Here is a 12,387-nt window from a genome sequence, read left to right on the forward strand (position 1 = left end):
CTCCTAGAGCTCTGATTGCAGTTCTTCGCGGCTTCCGGCCCCATGTAGCATTGCTTGCAAAGCAAATCTGGGGGCAGACCCACACCCTCCATTCACCTCCAGACTTACTTCCTGCTGCAGCCACGCCTCCAGGAGCCCACCTACTGGAGGGGCCAGGTGGGCTGGCTGCAGCCTCACCAAACTAGCTGGCGGATGGGGCGTTATTGAGCTCCTGTGCCCTGAGGCTAAGCCCGTAGGGCCATCTCAGGGTCTCCTGCCCACCAGCTCCCAAGGCCCAGAGAACACTCCCTGGAGAGATGGTCCTGTTACACCCACTCACAGCATCCTGGATTGCTTCTTCCCAGCACTAAGCACAATGGTGATGCATTTGTTTTTTGGTGGGTGTATTTGTTCAATACGTAGCTCCTTTGCCAGCCTGTACATGCCACATAGGGTGGGCCCTGCCCTCCCTGTCCCAGTACCCAGGCCACACCTGGTACGTAGAGGATACTCACTGCACAGCTGTGGATGGATAGACGGATGCATAGATGGTTAGGTGGGTACATGGATGCATGGATGGATGAGTGGATAGACAGATGGAAGGATCAACAGTGTGCGCAGATAGGGAAAGTGGCTGCCTTAGCCACTTAGTCCAATTCATGCTGCTATAACAAAATATCGCAGGCTGGTGGAGGGGGTGGGGTGGCTTTGAACAAAAGACCTTTTTCTCACAGTTCTGGAGGTTGAAAAGTCCAGGATCAAGGTGCTGCCAGATTCAGTGTCTGGTAAGAGCCCACTTCCTGGTTCAGCCACCTTTTTGGTATAACCTCACAAGGTGGATGGTATCAACACAACGGACATGAGCTTGAGCACACTCCGGGAGATGGAGAAGGACAGGGGAGCCTGGTGTGCTGCAGTCCATGGGGTCACAGAGAGTCGGACACGACTTTGCAACTGAACCATAATACAAGGTAGAAGAGACAAGGGAGGGATCTCTCGGGGGCCTCTTTTAAAGGGCAGTATCCCATTCTTGAGGGCTTCACGCTGTAAGACCTCATCACCTCCCAAAGGCCCCACCTCTAAATACCCTCACCCTGGGGGGTTAGGTTTCAGCACATCAATTTTGGGGGATCCAAACATTCCGTTAGCTACGGCCTTCACTCTTCCATACAGATGAACAGAGGACAGGAGAACAAGCGTCAGGAACTCTCAAGGTGAATCCCAGCTCTGCAGGTCTGGGCAAGCTTTGTCCCCTGCCCGGGCTGTTTCCTCACCTATGTCGTGCCCACCACCATTGTGCCAACCTCGAGGAGATGGTGTGGGAATCAGAGCATATGAATTGGAGGGCCCTGAGAGGAGCAGTGTGCTGCCTGAAGCAGGGGCTGACTGCAGTTACTTACTCAAGGACCGCCCACCCCTCTGTTCCTCACTCCCTTGCTGCCCTGCAGGCGTGGGGACTTGGTCAGCAGCTGGTTCAGGTGACCCACGGTGGGGGCGGGGAAGCCCCTGGATGGCGTTTCTTTGGGAGACCAGCCTCTGCTTGAGCCTAGATACCACAGAAGCATAGACTGGTCCAGGATCTGAATGGTTCTGCCATGGGTGAGGCTTCCTCCTCTGCCAAATGGGTGACAAGAGAGGCTCCCAGGGCGGCTCCGAGGAGACAGTAGGGTCATTCCGTGGAGCCCAGGACCCTCCCTGCTTGAGAAACGGCAGCTATGATGATGCTTCTCGTTCCCAGTTCGTATTGATGTTCCATAAAGAAGATCTCTGGTGGTCCAGTGGCTAAGACTCCGTGTTCCCAATGCAGGCGTCCAGGGTTCGATCCCTGGTCGGAGAACTAGATCCCGCACGCCGCAACTGAAAATCGCACATGCTGCAATGAAGATCGAAGATCCTGAGTGCCGCAACTCAGCCACCTCAGGATCCAGCCAAGTAAACAAATAGTAAAAAGAAGAAGTAGGTCCCAGTTAGTTGTTTTTGAAAACACCTCCCTGAGAGGTGAGATTCTGTGACTCTGAGGGCATGGCTGATGGGGTCGTCAGCCAGCCTCTTCCACTGAGGTTTACTCTGCTCCTACCCTCGGTCTCAGTCAGACTCCCGTCCCTTCCACTTACTCTCCCTTAGTTCTGTCTTAAGTGTCCTCTGACTTCCATGAGCTACTTGGGCTCAGCCTGTGGCCAGGCTCAGGCCTCAGTCTGGGACCAGGACTGGGGCTCAGTCTGTGCTTAGAGTCAGGGCTCAGCCTATGGCTGACACCGGGGCTCAGACTGGGACTAGGATCAGAGCACGCACCGGAGCTGAACGTAGGCTCTGCCCGTAAGCAGTATTGAGTCCAGTTGGTGACCTGGACTGGATCTCAGTGAGTGCCAAGGTTGGGCTCTGACTGTGACGAGAACTGCAGACTGCAGTCCTGGAAAATGACTCTGAGCTGCAGGTTTACTGGAGTGTGTCCACCTGGAAAGAAGTGGGAAGGCAGGACTGGGCAGAGGGAGAAGCTTGCAAGAGAGGCCCCTGCAGGGTTCCCTGGGGCTGTGACGGTCCTTCTGCGTCGTCCCAGTTGGGGTGAGGGAGCTGGGCCTTTGCAGCTCCCCAACAGTCAGACACTGGACTCCAGCTGCCCCGGGCAGGGGGCATTAACTCAGTGAACCAACAGCTGCCAATGGTCCCAGCAGCTGGGGTGGGTAATTGACCTGAGGGGGACTCTAGAGCCCCCAGGACCCCTTACAACCAGCTTCGGGGCTCTGGCTCAGACCAGGGTCTCAGCCAGATCCTGAGAATAGAAGACACATGGAGGCTGGATGTCCTCACAGACAGGCTCTCTGTGCCTGGCTTCCAGGACAGGGCCTAGGCTGGGCAGCACAGGCCTCAGCTCACACGTGGAGGAGGAAGAGAAAGTAAGCAGAACCATCTGGTCAGCCTCCCCCAGAGGCCCAGAGAGGGTCGGCCACCTGCCTGAGGTCACACAGCCGCCCAGAGCAGAGCCAGGCCTGGGGCCCAGGGCTTCTGAGTCCAGAGCTTATGTTCTCTTGACAACACCAGACTGTGAGCCTGTTAGAAAGCAAAGGCTGGGGATGGGAGGAGGAGAGGTTCTCCACCCCATCCTTAGTCCGCCAACTCTGCTGCCTCTGGCTGGCCCACCAGGACCCATGCCCAGGGGAGGGAGTGGCATCTTGCGGGCCGGCAGCCCTTCTGGGTAATGAGGCCCAGCCAGCGGTTTGCAGGCCTTACAACGTGAATAATTTATTTGAAACCAAGTCTGGGAACACTGGATGATTTATTTAACAGGGGCTGCTGCTGGGGAGAGGGGAGGGCGACTTTGAACTACAAGAGCAAAGTGGTGCCTTGTGGATGGATTTAGAGAGGCCTATAGACCTGGGTGGGGCTTCCCAGGTGGTGGTAGTGGTAAAGAACCCACCTGCCAAAGCAGGAGACATGAGAGACACAGGTTTGATCCGCAGGTCAATCCCCTGGAGGGGGGCATGGCAACCCACTCTGGTATTCTTGCCTGGAGAAGCCCACGGACAGAGGAGCCTGGAGGCCCACAGTCCATGCAGTCACAAAGAGTTGGACACGGCTGAAGCAGCTTAGCACATGTACATGTAGACTGGGTTCCAGTTCTAGTTCTGCTTCCTGCCAGCTGTGACTTCACCTCTACGTGCTTCAGTTTCCTCAGTTGTAAAACAGGGATAATCGAGTTGTTAGAAGGATAAAACGAAGCAGAATTTGGAGAATGCGTCAAATCATGTCTGGCTCATAGTAGGTGCTAGTAGGGACCGAATAAAGGAAAGCTTATACATAACAGGAACTCAATTGACCATCTGCTCTATGCTGAGCCTCATGCCCAAAACATTACAGGCACTATTCCTACATTGCAGATGAGAAACTAGGAGCTCAGATAGGTTAAGTCACCTGCTCAAGCTCACACAGGTAGTCCTGGAAAAGCAGGGATTTGAACCCACAGGGCCTTCACACTTAACCACATTCCCATATCAAGGACCCGGCACACAGCTGGTGTCCAGTGAATGACCAACTCTTATTTTACTGAAACTTGTCCTTTCTCCCCTCACCTGCTATTAAATTTGATTCTAATAACCAGTCTAACAGGTGGTCAGGAAGACCGTGGTCCCCGTTTCTCAGACGAGACGGCTGAGGCTCAGGGCCCACAGCCCCAGATGGAACCCAGGCCTCCAGACCTTGCAGCCGATGACACAAGTGTGATGTAACCATTCCGCTGTGGGCGTGCCCGCTTGCCCCTGGGCAGCAATTCTGGGGGCAGAGCCTATGTCTTGGTTTCGCTTGATTCACAGAAGGTCCTCATTAAACGTGAGACAAAGGGGGCTTCCCTGGTGGTCCAGTGGCTAAGACTCTGTGGTCCCAACGCGGGGCTCCCCGGTTTGATCCCTGGTCTGGGAAGATTCCATATGCCACAGCTAAGATCTAGCACAACCAAATAAATAAATAAAATATTAAAAAATAAAGCAATGATTTATATATATACATATAAACCCCAGGCAGTAGATGAGCTTTCTCTTTCCATCTTGCATTGCCTTGCCCTGCCCCCATAAGACACACTGGAACACTCCCACTCATGCACTCCCATGGGGTAAGGAGCGGGTGGGGGTTGTAGCTGGGGCTGGGGGACATTGCGGCTCCCCGAGCTACCTGCCCACTTGCTATGAACCACCCTGGCTCTTCCGAAGGGTGTGGTCCTTGGCCTCCCACAGGGGGCAGCACTTCACCCATCTCAGATTCCCGAGCCCTTGCCAAGGCATGTGGGGTAGGGGGTGTCTCTGCCCTCTCCACACTGACCTGGATGTCGGCACCGCCTGGATGTGAGCAAGGGGATGTAGCTGTTCAGCCCAGAGTGTCAGCCTGTGGCCACAGGGCTCTGTGTGTGTGTGTGAATGAATGGGAGTGCATGTGTCTGTTATGTGTGAGTGGCATGTTTGTATAATAGGTGTGCATTGAGGGTATTTCCGAATCTTGTGTCCATCTGTAGTTATTTGCAGGGGGTGTGTGTGTTCCATGCAGGTGTCTGTACATATTTGAGCTTCAGATCTGGAAGGATCAGATGTACGTGTGTGAGCACCTGTGTATGAGCATGAGCATGTTCGTGTATGTATTGGGGTGCTCTGGGTGGCATTGTGGGGACGTCTGCATACGTCTATCCAGGCAGGTGTAGGTCTATGTGAGTGAATCTGTGAGCCTGTGGAATCTTGAATGCGTCCAGGTATTTGCATATCTGTGGGATGTGTATGTGTATATGTGTATTTGGTGTGTGATGTGTGCAGACACACAGGAGTATACAGAGAGAGCCCCAAGCTTTGGAGTGGGGAGTCTTTGTTGCAGGTCCAACTCTGCCCTGTGACCTCAGCTAGACCGCACCCCATCTAAATTGCTGGCAACCGGAGCTTGGTTATTTATGAGGCCTCAACTCGGGGCTCCTGGCCCAGAAGAGGTGGCTGGAAGTGCGCTCTAATGGTGTTGTGGGCAGGTTTTGTTACAGGTTATTAAAATCCTGTTAGCATTATTTTGGGCTTGGATTTGCTCTTTCCATCTGACTGAAAAGGAAATGGATTTCCTGTTTCTGTGTCTCTATTTGTTATTCATTCTTTGTTTTCATAAAAATTTAAAAGATTGCACTATTTAGACTCAACTCGAGAGACCAATCACTTTTCCAAAAAGTGTGATTCTGCCACTCCCTTCCCTGCAGCCGGAGCCATCCTTCAGCCCATCCAAATGCCCAGCTGTCCTGGCATTGCTCCCTGGTGGCCTCCAGCCCCCCGAATGTGCCCCACCCTCCCGGTCACCTCTGGGCCACCCTTGCTCTCTGCACTCCTGCCATACTGCTCGCTGGCCCCTCCTGGAACCTGCCAGCCTCCAGGCCTCTGCCCATGGACGCCCTCTGCCCCCGGGGTGCCAGGAGATGTGGAAGGTGGTGCTCGGAAACCTCCCCCACACCAGGTCTCCGCAGGAAGGGTGGGGTGGCACTGGCCGGTACTCTTCTAGTTTGAGAGCTGCCCTGATTTGGGGAGCTCTGCTCCGTTCCCCTCCCCCAGGTGGGGCAGCAGCGCTGGCCTGGATTGGTGTTGCCTCTGACAGTGGTGTGACCTTGGCAGCTCCCCTTCTCCCTGTGGGAGCAGGGGATGCGCACAGAATGAGACAGGATGGGCTCGCAGTACTCCTCACCCACAGTCCCTTAACCTCTGTCCTCACCTGCCTACCCCCCCAAATGCTCCCCCATCCTTACAAGCTGGCAGCTGGAGGATGAGACAGCCCTGAGACAGTGAGCCCCTGGCAGTATCCCCAGAGCCTACCTCTGAGCAGTGGGGTGGGTCCAGTCCCCCTTTGAGAAGGGGGTGGCAGCTGGCAGCTGTTGGGCGAGGGAAGTCTGGCCTATCTTGGAGCTCCCTCTAGTGTCTGCAGAGGGGCCTGCAGCCCATCCTTCAGGGCGGAGAGAGGACTGGGTTTGTCTGGACCACCCTCCCTGAGCCATCTTGCCAGCCTCTGTCTCCACCCTTATCCATTCATCACTGGGGGTTCACTAGGCTGGGGTTCGGGTACCTCTGGCCTCCTCCCTCTTTCTCAGCCCCAGCAAATATCACGTTCTGTTGTTCCTGCTGCTCAAATGCCCACCCCCATCTCTGTCCTCTACCTTCCTCTCTCCTAATTCAGACCCCCTGGCCTTCCCCTGGAATACCTGTTCCTGCCCTTCTGCAGGGCACCTTCCTCACGCCTCCCAGAGGGCACTCTGCCACATACAAACCTGATCGCATCACCCCTCTGCTTTAACCCCTTCTGTGGCTCCCCAGTGCCCCCAGGACAAAGCCCAGCCTCCTTGGCACCTTTCAAGTTCTGTGTGAGCCATCCTCTGCTGATGAAACTGCCTCTGATAACAGCCGCTCAGGCAGTGTTTCAGCTGTCTGCCGTCCCGCAGGTACAACGGCGTGATGCCTTCTCCCACACCTGACCTTTGCCCACGCTGGGTCTCCCCCCATGTATGCTTTCTGCCTCCTCTCTCACCAGAAATCTCCCACCTCCTCTAGCAAGCTGCCCTCCGACAGCTGGCCTCTATGTCCTGGGGATCCCACCAGGCTCTGAGCTACTGCCTCCCAGCACTCTCTGGGCATCTGTCTTTCTACTACAGGTGAGTTCCCCAGGGGCAAAGGCCGACTGGCTCTCACTTGTGTATTAACCACCTACTACACGCTCTTCCTCAGGAGGGCATAGACATCTTGGAGCAGAGCATGGCCGCTCAACACTGGGGCTCTGAGTGAAGCTGTGGGGTGCGCCTGACCAGACCTGGGGAAGACCGAGGCTGCTCTGAGGTGGTGATGTCAGAACTGGGTCTTAAAAGAATCAGCCAGGTGTCAGCACACCATTCAACCAGGGTGGGATTTCCAGGGAGCAGATCCCAGGAGCAAAGACTAATCAGCCAAAAACCAGCTGGGGAGTGTGAGTGAGTGTGTATGTGTGTTCAGCTGGGGGTCAGGGAAGGGGGCAGGTGGAGCTGGTGGTGAAGGTCCTCCTCTGGGGAGGGAAGCAGGCAGCTGCCTGTCAAGGATTAGGGCATCCGGTCCAGGAATTTAAACTTGGCCAGGGGGTAACTGGAACCAATGACTTTGGATTTGGAAAAGTCCCGCTGGTGGCTGGTGGAGAACCCAGGAACCTTCTGGGCGCCGTTCTGGGAATTTGTGGGGATACATTCAGTTGTTGTGATGACTGGGGGCCCCGCTAGCATTTGGTGGGTGGGCCCTGGATGCCGGCCACCCTGTGATGTGCAGGACTGTCCCCACCTTGGAGGATGTCCCGCAAGACTGACTTTCGAGTGTCCGGCCAGACATTCACGAGGAGGAAAAATACCTGTTTGTAAGTGTCTGAGCCCAGGACCCAGGTATAGCTTGCACTGGAATAAGAGCACTTTTGCAGGAATGCTCAGAGTTTTAACATACACTGAATTTTCTAGAAATACAACTTTCATGTAAATTGAAGAAACTGCTCTTTATTTTGTTCAGAACCTTACCCAGAGTTGTTACCATTTGGGAAAATTACCTACTTAATGTCAACAGTACTTGTGGTATTTGAGTTGCTAATACATCATACTACATAGGTCTGCATGTTGGGGCTGTTGCACGCAGGGGGGTTCTGCGTGTAGGCGCATGCTTCTCATTATTTTATCACGTCTTCCAGTGTAAATCAATTAAGAGTATTTACAACTAGAAAGATCTATCATCTTAAATTTAACCGACGCTCATTCTGTTCTTAACATGTGCCAAGCACTGATCTAAATGCTTCATGAATAATTACTTATTTAATTCTGATAACAACTCTATGCAGTCAAGTGCTGCACAAAGAAAAAAAAAAAACTTTTTTGACTGGGGAGCAACTGAGCACAGAGAAGTTTTAAGTAATGGGTCACACAGCTGGGAAGTGGAGAAGCCATGATTTGAACCAGTGTCTGTACACATCACCGCCAGCCTACTAGGGCTCCCTCGGATATTTCAGTCAGGGCACTGGGATTGTTTTCTGCTGAGGAACTGCACGCACACGCACGTCATTTTATTTCAGGGTAATAAGGGGTGTTACAAGACATTGTTATCAAGGGGGAGTTAAAACAAAGTTAAGAACCACAGGCAGAGAGCTTGGGAGAGAAGTGGGCTGCTCAGGATGCTCACCCGAGGAAAACAAAGTTAAGAACCACAGGCAGAGAGCTTGGGAGAGAAGTGGGCTGCTCAGGATGCTCACCCGAGGAGGGTTGTGTGAGATAGGCAGGGGGCTGGGAGCAGACCCAGACACACCGCAACATTCTGTGGGGGGAAAGGGAGCAAGGAACAGCCAGGCAGGCAGGAGGGAAGCAGGGGAGAGAGTTCCAAGATGGAGGGAGCGGGTGACAGCGAGGAAGGCTTTGGAGAGACCCAGTGAGGCCAGGGCTGAAGGCGGCCCCACACTTGGCCCCAAAGAGACCTGGGTTATCTGAGCAGAGAGCGCCTCCAGCGGAGCTGCGGTCGGAAGTGCACCCAGGGCTGGAGGAAGGAGCCGGAAGCCCTCTGCCTCCCGCTGCCTCCCAGCGTGGGGGCGGGGACGGAGCCGTTCGGAGGGCCGCCGGCATCAGCGAGGCTGTGGGGGGCAGACAGTAACCACGCAGCCCGGGGGAAGGGAGATGTAGTGCCCTGCTGGGGGCGACCAGGGCAGAGGTCACCTTGGAAGAGGCCACCACCCCTCCCCCGCCTGCCCTGGGGGCAGTAGCCCTCTCTGCTCGGAGCTCGGAGGTAGACACTAGTATTGCTCCAGTTTACAGATGGGGAAACTAAGGTTCACAAAAGTAAAGACAGACTAACAAAGTCTTGCCTAGGGGCACAGGGCAAAGTCAGGATTCAAATGAATGGGGCCTGATGCCAAAGTGGGAGCTCAGTTATGTCCAACTCTTTGCGACCCCCATGGGCTGCAGGCCACCAGGCTGCTCTGTCCATGGGATTTCCCAGAAAAGAATACTGGACCGGGTTGCCATTTCCTATTCCAGGGGAACCTTCCTGACCCAGAGATGGAACCCGTATCTCCGAACCTGTATCTGAGGGCAGGCAGATTCTTTACCACAGAGCCACTAGAGAAGACACTAAAGTAGGAGGTACCGACCACTAAGCTTTATGACTACATCTCCCTACTGTTGGTGGGCACCCACCCCAAGACTGGGTGCCTCTGACCAGGGTAAGTAAGTGTAAGTGTTAATCGCTCAGTCGTGCCCGACTCTGCAACCCCATGGACTGCAGCCCACCAGGCTCCTCTGTCCATGGGATTTCTCCAGGCAAGAATGCTGGAGTGGATTGCCATTTCCTTCTCCAGGGGATCTTCCCGACCCAGGGATCGAACCTGGGTCTCCTGCACTGCAGGCAGATTTTTTACTGACTGAACTACAAGGGACGCTCTCTGAGCAGGGAGCAGGCAGCAAACAACTCTTGAGCTGAGTGGAGTGCAAGTAGTCACCCTCCAGTCAGAGGTATGGGAGGGGAAAGGGTCGATGACAGGGTGTCCTCAGTTCGAATCCCGCCCCTGCACTGATTAGCCGTGGGACCCGGGGCAGCCAGTCTCACCTCTCGGAGTCTCAGTTGTCTCATCTGTAAAATGGGGTCAATGCTGACCTTGCAGTGTCCTTGAGGGGATAAAATTAGGTCATGTTGGCTTCCTTCTCCCTTCCTCAGTCCCACCCCCAGGTTGGGAGGATGGAGGAAGTGGACTCTCCCGAGGGACCATCCTCTCACAGGGCCTGGCCTACTCCTACTGGCTCTTCTCTTCTCCAGATCCGGTCGCCCGCGGGTAACCTCGGTCGACCTACCGCCCGCCGCCCACTCCCAGGCCCTTGCTTCCTGCTTACTCGGGCTCCCCCTGCCGGTGCGTTGAGTTCTCGCATCCCTCCCTCAGCGTCCTCATAGCCCGCCTCGGTGACCTCCAGACCTCGCAGGACAACCCCCTATTCTGACCACAAGGTGGCGCGTGGCGGCCGCAGGACCCGGGCGTGGGGCAAGGGCGGGGTTGGAATTGTTCAGTCGCTAAGTTGTGTCCGACTCTGCGACCCCATGGACTGCAGCACGCCAGGCTTCCCAGTCTTTCAGTATCTCCGAGAGTTTGCTCAAACTCATGTCCATTGAGTCGGTGATGCCATCTAACCATCTCATCTTCTGTCACCCCCTTCTCATCCTGCCCTCAATCTTTCCCAGCATCTGGGTCTTTTCCAGTGAGTTGGCTCTTCGCATCAGGTGGACGAAATATTGGAGCTTCAGTTTCAGCATCAGTCCTACCAATGAATAGTCAGGACTGATTTCCTTTAGGATTGACTGGTTTGATCTCCTTGCAGTCCAAGGGACTCTCAAGAGTCTTCTCCAACACCACAGTTCAAAAGCACCAATTCATTAGTGCTCACTCAGCTTTCTTTATAGTCCAACTCTCACATTCATACATGACTATTGGAAAACCTCGCTTTGACTAGATGGACCTTTGTCAGCAAAGTAATGTCTCTGCTTTTTAACATGCTGTCTAGGTTGGTCATAGCTTTTCTTCCAAGGAGCAAGTGTCTTTTGATTTTATGGCTGCAGTCACTGTCTACAGTGATTTTGGAGCCCAAGAAAATAAAATCTGCTGCTGTTTCTACTTTTTCCCTATCTATTTGACATGAAGTGATGGGACCTGATGCCATGATCTTAGTTTTTTGAATGTTGAATTTTAAGTTTTTTCACTCTCTTCTTTTACCCTCATCAACAGGCTCTTTAGTTCCTCTTTGCCTCCTCCCATTAGAATGGTATCATCTGCATTATCTGAGGTTGTTAATATTTATGCCGGCAATCTTTATTCTCGTTTGTGATTCATCCAGCCTGGCATTTCCCGTGATATACTCTGCATGTAAGTTAAATAAGCAGGGTGACAATATACAGCCTTGACGTACTCCTTTCCCAATTTTGAACCATTCTGTTGTTCCATGTCCAGTTCTAACTGTTGCTTCTTGACCTGCATACAGGTTTCTCAGGAGGCAGGTAAGGTGGTCTGGTACTCCCATCTCTTTAAGAATCCACACACAGTCAAAGGCTTTAGTGTAGTCAATGAGGCAGAAGTAGGGCTTAGAATGGGAGCTCAGAAAGGCACCCTTCTGACCGCGGAGCTCACTGTAAAAATGTGGGTGTTTGTGTCTGTGCATCCAGAGACCCAGGGGGCTGTGGGAACCTTGGGGTCCTCCTGTTCTCTGCTTGGGGCTTCCTGGATCTCTGAGAAGCAGAATAAAGAGTACTTGCTTCAGCTCATTATCACCGCCATTTTATAGGTGGGGAAACTGAGGCCCAGGAAAGGCATTCACGTGCTGGGGTCACTCTCTAGTCAGTAGTAGAGCTGGGCTCAAACCTGGATCTGTTCAGCTGATGAGACTGTACTTTTCCCAACAGGTGGAGAAGGGCTTCCACGTGGAGCAGGGAGAGGTGAGAGAATTAAAGATGATTTTGGTGGGGAGCTCCAGAAACCGGGGTTTCCCTGGTGGCTCAGATGGTAAAGAATCCGCCTGCAATGCAGGAGACCCAGGTTTGATCCCTGGGTTGGGCAGATCCCCCTGGGGGAGGAAATGGCAACCCACTCTAGTACTCCTGCCTGGAGAATCCCATGGACAGGGAAGCCTGGCGGGCTACAATGTATGGAGTCACAAAGAGTCGGACAGGACTGAGCAACTAACACTTCACTTGTAAAAAGCAAGAAGCAGCCCCCACCCCATAAGGACCAAGCCGGGAGGGTGGAGATGGGGCAGGGATTGGACAGGGGCCCGCCCAGGCCTTCGGCTCCCTCTCTGAGCACTTCCTGGCGCTGAAGGACAGCGGAGCCACTGCTGCCCATGGCCTGCGTGACACCCACCGCTCCCTTCCCAGAACTGCTACGGAC

At 54.0% G+C, this 12,387-nt stretch overlaps 1 long non-coding RNA gene across 1 annotated transcript; it reads right to left on the reverse strand.

The window, feature by feature from the left end:
- Window positions 1–8,320: 8,320 nt before the first annotated feature.
- On the reverse strand, window positions 8,321–10,271 carry LOC129622608 (uncharacterized). The gene is made up of 2 exons (XR_008700073.1): window positions 10,068–10,271; window positions 8,321–9,096 (listed from the first exon to the last, which is right to left on the reverse strand). It is a non-coding gene; the product is annotated as an uncharacterized LOC129622608 (long non-coding RNA).
- Window positions 10,272–12,387: the final 2,116 nt, after the last annotated feature.

This window comes from Bubalus kerabau, chromosome 11, assembly GCF_029407905.1.
Source record: "Bubalus kerabau isolate K-KA32 ecotype Philippines breed swamp buffalo chromosome 11, PCC_UOA_SB_1v2, whole genome shotgun sequence".
Taxonomy (NCBI): Eukaryota; Metazoa; Chordata; class Mammalia; order Artiodactyla; family Bovidae; genus Bubalus; species Bubalus kerabau.